Source organism: Theropithecus gelada, chromosome 6, assembly GCF_003255815.1.
Source record: "Theropithecus gelada isolate Dixy chromosome 6, Tgel_1.0, whole genome shotgun sequence".
In the NCBI taxonomy this organism is placed as follows: Eukaryota; Metazoa; Chordata; class Mammalia; order Primates; family Cercopithecidae; genus Theropithecus; species Theropithecus gelada.
The window spans coordinates 28921589-28932672 of NC_037673.1; the positions used below are offsets into that span (position 1 = coordinate 28921589).

Here is an 11084-nt window from a genome sequence, read left to right on the forward strand (position 1 = left end):
CAATTACAACCACTATAAATGAATCACTTTATAGTCAAAACTCAACCAAACCTTCAACGTGCAGGTGCCTGGGAATTAGAATTATCTTGGATTACTAAGGATAATCATTTAAAATGAATATTCAGTCACACGATCAGGTAACCCAAGTAATGTTAGTACTATCATTATTCTTGACAAATGAAAATGTGGATACTTGTTTCCCTGAACTATCAAAATGTGAACTATCAAAATTTATTAGAAGTATGTTTACTCTGAAGAAAAATACACATACTGGTATCAATGATTTACTCTAATCTTTTCAGCTCTTCCCTAGTTTCCCATTTTTCTAAAACATCCTCTTTTAATTGCAATCTTGCAAGTAATAATCATAAATTGAGCTTATTGATTATCAGCACTAATTAAAAACAATAATCATGGGAGTATAGATGAACATAGATATATCCCCTAATAATCTAGTGGATATACTGGTGAATTCTGACAGCTAGAAAAATCATCATTAAACTATTTCTGTGTCACATCATTTTTACTTTGGGGAAAAAATACTTTTAAAATTACACCTGTAATTTTATCAGTCTTTGCTCATCATGACAGACTAACTTCAAAGTATATTGTAGAACAGTTCTCTAGGGGGCTTGACCTGACCCAGTTCCCCTCCCTGTTTTGCCTGTAGTTCTGAAGAATAACTGTGGAATGTGCTAGGAATGCAATATGCTAAAAAAAAATCTTTGAAAATGGGAAGGAATTGGTTGGAACAGTCCAGGTTTTCTTCCATCCCCCACTAGAAACACGATATTTTTCAATGCTTTCTCCTAGTAGTTCATACAACTTCAAGGGGTACTTCAGCTGTGGTGCAAGTGGGGTTCATGTAGATAAGACCTGTACCTGATGGGCAGCTTTTCTGAGCATGGGGGTGGACGGTCCAGTGAATCTTAGGTTTCTGTTGTCCCTTGCGCCTATCCGTGAGTAATAAACCTGCTTCATGTAATTATTTCACTGGACTCAGACAGGTTGGTAACCAGCACATGGTGAATCTGCTTCACATATATCATGCAGAGAGTCTTTCAGACCTAGAATATAAGGAGGGCTTTTAAGAATTAGAATATAAGAGGACCGTGCCTCCACCACACATAGGTATCACCATATCTGGAGTTGGATGTTGACGGAAAAAATTATTTCATAAAAATGCTATCTAATAGTAGAAACAAAGCCACTTAATTTTACAGAGAAGATAGATTCACAACTGTTTGCAGGCTTATTATTCATTGTATTTTAAATCCAGAGTTCCCAATCACAGTTTACTTAGCACAGAAAGTTCATCAATTTTTAAGTAATTAATAGCTTTACATCCCTTGATGCTCTCTCCCTTTGCTGTACATGCTCATTATTACGGCTGTCAATTATCTTCTTAACTGATGATTTTAATAAAGGTAGCTCTACTATTAGCAAATTGCTCAGAAGCTGCTAATAGCTCTCTAGAGAGCACTTGTCTCACCCCTATATCTGCCACCTTATCAAAAGGTCACATTAATTATATCACCCTTGTGGAGAGGAAATCAACATGTCAGTCAGATGGGCTCACAATTGTGCTGCAGGTAGAACATGAGGATTAAATCAGGTTTGTTTAGTGTCCCAAAGTAGCCCATTTACATTTAGCCCTTGTAAATGCAATGAACACAAATGAAACAATAAATCACACTTAGATTTCTGAGTTTACTTTTTGACAGAAGGCTAATTTGCTATTCTTTTATGTTTATAGTTACTAGTAAAATATTGTAAGTCATCAGATGTTGGTTAAGAATAGTTTTTAAAAATCTTCATAAAATGGCTCCAGAAGAGTAAGGGTTTCATTGTGCCTGTAGAGATCTTTCATTTATCATCTCAATGTTTTACTAATTATGAACATAAATTGATTTTTGATAACCTTCTCTCACTCTTATATGCTCCACATTCTTGAGATCATAGCTTAAGAACTAATTATGAGAAAAGCTAGGACGCAGGCCAGGGAACCTGTATGAATTTGAATATTTCTAATTAATATTAATATGTATTAATTGGATAAGTAAATATCTTCTACCCACTTTTTTTACAAGTGAGTTCTATGTGCCTGGGAGCCAATTTCCTATTCAACATTCTTCTGCCATTAATACATTATTTTTCAGACAAGACACAATTATCCATTTGTTCATTTCACATAGTATAGTCTTTAAATACTTATTGGTGTTTTAAATTGAGAACAATGCCACAATTTATAATTATTTTTTAGTTTCTTTGGACAAATTGCTGACTGTGTACTTAAGTCATGGTCCCAGCAAAACAGATGGCACACACATTTTAGGATAATTTAAGGATTAAAAAAAAAAAACAACTATCATTTACACAATTAGAAGTAGATACAGGAAAATAATGAAAGATAACACAGTGGTAACAGGTTTTGTGTATCTTAGCCCCTAAAGATGACAGGGGTTGAATAGAGCAAAAAATAGTTTCAGAATGGAAAGTAGAGTCAATAGAAAGTCTTCCTTAAGAGGATCTGTGACTATCGGCTGGAACACAACCAATCCCAGTAACTTGGCCAGGAGGCAGTCAAGGGTTAAACATCCTCATCTCACCCTCCTCTTTCCTGCCAATGTTGGATTCCTTTGTGGCAGCACTTCTTAGAAAAAGTCAAGGCAGACCATTGATGTAATATACATATATCAGCTTCCTGGGGTAAATAACAGGGTAGAGAGTGGTCGAGAATTAATCTGAAGAGTTAAAATTAAGATGGTAATTTTAGAGACTGAATTTATAAATTTTTAATTGTCAGCTGGGATGAAATAGGACATAGAACTGGAAAAATCTGATATGTGCAAAGTGTGGAAACAGGCAAAGGTATATGCATTCTTAAAAATAAAAAAAAGGAGTGAAAAACTAAGAAAGCTAAAATTTAAGAAGAAGTTTTAGACTCCCAAGGGATTGATATGTTCAGGAGAGAAGCAGTTTGGAAGCTCTGAGTAAGCAAGAGTAAAATGTAACATCAAGTCCACCAACTTGGAATCAGGGCTACTAAGGCAAACCTCTCTCAAGAGCATCAGTCCTCTGCCATACTACTGAGGAAACTTGTCAAGTTACTAAACAACTCTAAGCCCATTTTTTTTTCTCATGTATAAATTAGTATCTAACAGGGTAAAGCCACAATTAGGCCTGAGACGTAAGAAGATGCAAATGAGAATTCTGAGTTTAATGTCCAAGTATAACAGCTAATCTTGAGATATATATATATATATAATTTTAAGCTTATATTTCGCTTATATTTCTTGTCTATATACCGGTCTAGACTATGGTCTTCCAACATCCATTGCAAATTGTAAAACCATATTATTATTTATCTCAAAATCTAATAATTACAGAGCATAGCTAATTTTCGCTTCCTTGTAATTAACAATTATATCCTAGATTAAAAGACATATAATTAGTTTCTGATTTATTAGAGATAATCTTCTCTATATGATATCTTGAACCCAATTATAACTGTGTTTTTATTCATAGTAAAATAATGTAATAATGTCTTTATTACTGCAGTGAGCCATTCAACTTAAAGCATTCATTTCTCCCTTAGCCACATGGAAAATCTCTTAGATTAATTCCTGTAAATACTTGTTTAACTAAATTAAATTTTAAATATTTTATTTTTGATGAGATATACAAGCAGAGGAACTAAAAAATAATTCCTGGACAAAAGTGGCTTTTCCACCAGGGTCCCATTGAACCTGAAATAATTACCGCTAGAATAATTCCTAGGGGTTAAATTACTATCTCTTAGATAATCTTTTAACCTCAATATGTATTATTGAAGAATAGGTGCTCCATTTAGACACATTAATGCTAAATTGATAACGATGTGTCAATACCATTACCTAGTAGATCTTGCAATGTCATTACAAATGTCTTCTATTTTTGGACATAGAAAATATATGTCCAGCTTGAGGATGGTAATAGGAATTGATGTTTCACAGATTGGTGGCAACTGATAATACACCAACTTTTTATAAATAAAGACTCTGAATAAACAATATCGAAGCATATATAGTCACAACGTATTCTGTTTATCAGAAAAATATTATGTAATGTATTGACCATTAAGAGAGCAAGTGTCGTGAAAGCTGATTTTTTGATAAGGGGACTAGATTTTAATTGGTGCTTTTGCCTAAATACTCAATATAACAATAATAACATTCAGACAAAAAAGCGGTACCACGTTTTTCAAAGAGGAATTCCACACTGAGATATGAACCAATCCTCATATTTGACTCCTGTTATTTGCAAAATATATTCTTGGATTTTACTGGGAATGGAATACTTGGAAGCTCACTACATTCTTTAAGAGAAAGTATTTTTTAACATACAATACTTTGTTTCCAGCAGCAAAACTCACTATTAGCTTTGACCTTGGGTTGTAATTTCTCAGTTTTTTGTGGAGAGGATAGTGATAGTATACTTGTGTTATTACTATATGAAATAAATGAATATACATTCTAATAGTAATAATAGCTATAACACTCACTATTTCAGTCAAGCCCTTTAAATAAATATATATTTAACTATATATTTTATAGATAGATATATTTTAGACAGTGAATTTATCAATTTCACTCTCTGTATAGCACTCATAGTTCTAATTAAGGAATAATTATTATATAAAGAATAATCCAGATAATAAAAGCTAATATCTAGAGAGCACTCATCTATGAGAACTAAAAATAATAATCCAAGTCCCAATATGCCACTTTGGGTTTTCTGTTTAAAATGACATTTTCCTGGTAGCGCGCAAGCCAGGAAACTTCTGAGAGACCTAGCGCTCCACTCTGGATCTTGGTAGCCAGGTCCAGGCACTTCAATTAACTTCCAGAAGATGGCAGACCCTCCAGGAACACCAGAGTGAGAAACTGATCTCTGACAACAGAGTGAGAGTTCAAATATTCCTTGTAGCAGACACTGTGAATGAAGCACTTGAGGTTACCAAGAGACTAAAAGCAAAATAAATTGTTTTAATTAAAAGCCCAGATCTTAGCCGGAGGAAAAGGAAAGGGTGTCTTTAATTGTGGTTTGAAAGGAGGTGTTCACTTAACAAAAGAACCTAAAGTTGTGGGAAAGCTGGCTAAACATGATTGGGTATGTTTGGGGCAATAAACCAAACTCCAAAAGAAGATGTGAAAGTTAATAAGCTGATGGTTACTGAAACCTTGGACACTTCCAGAAAACTTACCTGGTGATTCTGATGGACAGGTCCTGCAATGGCCCCATGCTGGTGGGCAGGCCCCAGGGGCCATTGAAATTGAAGAGGTGGATGCTTCAAATTCAGAATTTATTTTTAAGGAGCAAATTTTTCAAGGGATAAAGGACAGCCGAGTTCAGAGTTGAGCAGATGGCAGAAAATCTAGGCTTCCTTGGGTCTTTGAAAAATCAGGTTGCAGATCAAATTAAGAAACTGTATAATCTCTTCCTAAAAATTGATGCTACTCAGGTGATAGTGAATCCCTCTGGTGAAATTTGAGAAAGACAAGTTGTCTGCTTTAATGCCACCGTAAACTTTCATGACAATGCAGGATTCTGACAACAGGACATATCTGCTATGGATGACAAATCGGAGAATGAGCCTGATATGGTTTGGTTCTGTGACTTCACCCAAATCTTATCTTAAATTGTGATCCCCACATGTCAAGGAAGGGACTTGGTGGGAGGTGATTGAATTGTGGGGGCGGGGGCTGCCCCGTGCTGTTTTGTGATAGTGAGTGAGTTCTCACGAGATTTGATGACTTAAAAGTGTGGCACTTCCTCCTTCTTTCTCTCTTGCCACTATATAAGAACTGCCTTGCTTCCCCTTCACCTACTGACATGATTGTCAGTTTCCTGAGGCCTCCCCAGCTATGCAGAACTATAAACCTCTTTCCTTTCTGTCTTTTATAAATTACCCTGTCTCAGGTAATATACAGTAGCATGAAAACGCACAAATACAGAGCTCACTGAATATGAAGATGCCAGACATGATCTAAAATACATAGGAATGGATGGGAACATTACCTGCTTTGTGAATGGTGCTGGATTAACCATGGCTACTTGTGATACCATTTTCCATAACAGTGGGAAGCCAGTCAACTTCTTGGAATCTTGGAAGTGTTGTAAAGGAAGCTGAAGTATATCAAGCATTCACATTGCTCACAGCTGATCCTAAGGTTGAAGTCATCCTTGTCAGTATTTTTGGTGGTGTCGTCCACTGTACTCTCATTGCCAATGGGATCACCAAAGCCTTCCAGGCATTAGACTTAAAGGTTCCCTGGAAGGAACCAGTGTTCAAGAGGCCCAGAACATACTCAACAATAGTCCAACAGTGAACTTCCCATTATATCAGCCCAAGAAGGCTGTGGCCAGCATGGCCAATAAGTGATGTCTTTGTCCTGATCAGTTGAAGAAAGCAAGCCATTTTTCCATAAAAAAAAGGGACATCTCTCGTCACTGTGAAGGAAATTATCTCATTGGGAAATGAAGGAGATAAATATGAGCAAGAATCATTATCTGAAAAATATTTTTTTTGAAACAGAGTCTCGCTGTGTTGCCCAGGCTGGAGTGCAGCCACCTGATCTTGGCTCACTGCAACCTCTGCCTCCCAAGTTCAAACAATTCTCCCCTCTCAGCATCCTAAATAGCTGGCTCTACAGGCACATGCCACCACACCTGGCTAATTTTGTATTTTCAAAGTAGAGATGGAGTTTCACCATATTGGTGAGGCTGGTCTAGAACTCCTGACCTCAAGTGATCCACCCTCCTCAGCCTCCCAAACTGGTGGGATTACAGGTGTGAGCCACTGCACCTGGCCTGTCTGAAAAATCTTAAACGTGTATTTTCTAGAATAAGATATCTAGACAGCCGAAATCTGCTTTTACTTATAGCCTTTATAAAAATAATGTCCTGCATTCTCATACTTTTCTATTACGGTAAGCCTGCTCAATAAGCAGTGTTTTGCTGACTTTGGGGAGCAGTATATGTGGACAAATATTGGGTGCATAATCAGAATTTGAAATCAGGTCCTGGTTCACTTACAATAATCTTGGTGGACATCTAATCCTACATAATAAAAAAAAAAAAATCAGAGGCCGTAAAAAATGCAGACAAGATACATTTAATGTATAAACTACCAAAAAGGCACAGCTAAGACATCCAAATGAAAAGCTATTATATACTGCAGCAGCTTTTACAAGTTTCTAATTCCAACATGTTTGAAAAATCTGTGAGTATTTCAAAGTATATTTTACTGTGGAATGTCTCCATTAATATAGCATACATGTATTTCATCATTTTCCTTAATATTGAATGTACTGTTTAGCTCACACTAGAAAGAAAGCCGTAACCATGCCATTGTTTTCCCCAAAGCTTCTCCAGCTATGTAACCTGCTAAATGTTTGACCCATCAACAACAGGAAACAGTTGTGAATATAACTTTTTCTACATGAATGCCAATCAGTTACTTAAGGGCAAGTTGATTGCATCATTCATCTTTCTCCTTGAAGGAGGCACCAGCTTGCCTTCAATGCGATTAATACATATCCTTATATGGCCTGACCTTCTCTGACCACACCGTCTCAGCCAGAACTACTATCTGAAGACTCACAGGGTATCTAATTTATCAAATACAGTATCTCCCATTATATTATCTTGGCCCAAAGAACCCACTGCATAGTGAAGGATCATATCAATGGGCACGTGACTGCAGGAACCACTAGTTTTAACATACATCACATCATTAGGAAGCTGCTGACCTAATGAAACATTGAGATGGCCACTTAAAGGCATAACTAGCACAGCAGGCAGGGATTGATTTCTGGCCTTATTAGAAGGATTTCCTAGTTTCAGTGTGTGAACTCTCGGCCTTCTGGGGCACTATATCTCGGCTAGAAAAGATAGATTCAGGAAGAAGAGGATAGAAGTAAGAGAGACATCATGCCATTCTCACAATTTTTTGGTCTGGAAAGGTTGGATAAACTATTTCTGGTAGCATGGTGGTCATGAGAGTACTTGTAACAGAGGAAGAGCATAAGGTTCTTCCTGAAGTTCTATCTGCTACCTGATTATTTTGGACTTCTCATACTAACAGACCAGAAGTGTGTATTTATAGATTTTATAATGAAAAACTGGAAGTTAACAATGTAAAAACAGCAGTAATAGTTGTGTATGGTAGAAAATATCAAGCAAATAAAAAAGTAAAAACTTAATGAAACCATTGCTACTTTTATTTCAAAAGGCTAATCTTTCTGGAATAGAATGTTTATCATGTACATATTATAATGCATTATAAAATATTTATATATTTTAATATATTCTTTATTATATATTGCATATATATTATACTGTGTGTATATACATTATAATGTTTGTAATGTATATAAATATATAATGTAAAATTCAAAATAAAAATGGAGGAAATACTGGAAGAGATGGTTCCGCATAATGCAGACCGAATGGGAGTGAGTCCTCCTATATAAACCACTTAAAATCACATGGGAAGTCTTCCTCCCAGAATTACAAATTCAAAATTCACTGACTCTCTATTTCTTATCTATAATATTGAAAATAACATAAAAATCTGACACCACACTCTGTTACTAAATCTGAAAATAACAAACATTCTTATCTATTGCTCATGGAAGTGGAAAAACATACAATCCTACAGAGGATTTGCCAAACAAATGATTGATGCATTTAGTCTTTCACAAAGTATTCACATCACTGGAACTGCACCTTCAACACACTTCTGCACAAATATAAAACTTTACACTCATTGTGTCATTGTTGCTATAAGCAAAAAAAAATTTAAACAAAAATGTCTCTAGAGATAAAATTTATTAAATAAATTACAGTTCCTGCACTCAACCCAGGAGCAAGTGGTCATTAAAAATGAAGCGGATGTCTCTGGAATTATAGGGAATGATCTCTAGAATATATTGTCAAGTGAAAAAAGCAAAATGCATAAGAGTGTATATGATTATATAATATGTACACCGAAAAATACAGATTTGTCTATTATTACCAAAAGAATGTTGAAAAAAAGTATCCACAAACTATAAAAGTTGGTTTCACATAAGGAGAGAACATTGTTGAGAGAGTAGGAAAAGTTGTGGTACTTTTCTGTGTACAGCAATTTTATGCAGTCTTGGTTCTGCATATGTAAATGTTTACACATTCAAAATAAATAGAAAGAATGAACAGTCTTAAAATTGTAAGCAATTTACAATGAATAAATTTAACTCTGTTTAAATTAGTACTACAACTGCCCACAATTAGTACTATAACTGCCTGAAGAAAAATATTTGGTATGATTAAAGGTTAAAACAAATAATTCTAGTGTTATTAAGAAATCACACTTTTAAGGTAAAAGGGAAAAAAGATGCAAATACAAAATCAAATAAATTACACATAACTTCTGAAGATTACATTTGAATTTGAAGTATAAATTGATGCATTATTTTTAAAATGTATTTTTTTGCCCTGGTGACTGAAAGATGCAGTGTAACTCTGCAACTTGATACAATGAGACTCCAGTTGGGTCACACTCCAAGAACTCATAGGCTTACTTCTAAATGCTATTTCTGCTGAAAGAAACTGAGAACCTTGGTAAATGGCTGGTTTTACTACTGGAAAAGGGAAAATATAAAGTAGCCTGCCACATGGCAGAGATTATTGGAAGCATGTGAAAAAAAAGAATACAGAAGATAACTTGACAAGATTTCCACTGACCACATTTGTGGCAATTTTGACAATTTGTGACAACTCTTCTAGCAATACAATAAATGCCTACTATTAACTCTAAAGTGTTAGTTAAATTGAATCTGTGTGTCCGTAGAGATATGTGTGCGTGCGTGTGTGTGCGAGAGAGAGAGAGACAGAAAGAGAGATTTAAATTGAAATGAACCCATTTCCTCACTTTGAAAATTGACAGTTGTAAATGAAATAATTAAACAGGAGGACTTTCTATTTTTTAAAGAATTCAAATTCAATTACAGTTGAGGAAATAAAGTATTATCAGCTAATAAAATGTAAAATATAATAAAATATAGAAAATAAATTTCCAAGTACAAAAAAGTAATTTATTCAAGTGATAATCACCAATAATATGCTAAAACCACTGAATAAAATGTTGTCAGCTAAGATGATATTTGAAAGATGACAAAGTATTAGCAGACATTATTTATCAATCGCAAGAGAAAATCATATCTTCGTAATGAAGGGATCTGGGAGAAACCAAACTAATAAAGCATTCAACATTTTGTATATTTAAACATTGGCTAAGGGGACATTATATAACCTGCTGAGATGATGTGACATGAACCACAGCGCTTCACCTCCAAAAGATTCTTGACAAAATGTTTAATCTAGATATAATTCAGCATTTAGACCAAACTTCCAGTTTAAGAAATAATACAAACTGTGGGAGACTTGATAAAGGCTGACTATCCAATGATGACGATGAAAAAGTTAATGGAAACTCTAATTAGAATAAAACAAATACCATAATAACAAAATGCAATGTGTGTAGCTAGATAGCTAACACACATACCAAAATGATAATAGCTGCTAAGTCTTAATGCTTAGGATATTGGGATGGGGGGTAATGTATTCTTTCCAATTAGAACTATGTTATGAATTTTATTTTTAAAAGTTGAAAAATTATAATTTCAAAACTCTTAAAACTGCTACAGATGAACTGTATTTTTAAAGCAAACTATAGCACTTTTATATTTTTTAATTAAGGTTTAATTCACATGCAGTTCACTCTTTTTGGCATATAATCCAGCAAAATTGACAAATGCATACAGTCACGCAATTAACAGCACAATCGAAATGTAGACTTGTTCTCCAAAATTCCCTGTGGCTCCTTGTTAGTCAGGTCCTTTCCCTATATCCAAATACTGGCAACCATTGATCCTTTTTCGGAAACCATAGTTTTGTTTTGCAAGAATATCAAATAAATGGAAACATACAACATGTACCTTCTGAGTCTTTTTTAAATAAAAAAATCATGTCCAAATCAAGTTATCTCTTTATTAAATCTT

The 11084-nt window shown here is 34.7% G+C and overlaps 1 pseudogene; it reads left to right on the forward strand.

The window, feature by feature from the left end:
• Window positions 1-1821: 1821 nt before the first annotated feature.
• On the forward strand, window positions 1822-6424 carry LOC112626978 (annotated as a pseudogene).
• The last annotated feature ends 4660 nt before the right edge of the window (window positions 6425-11084 follow it).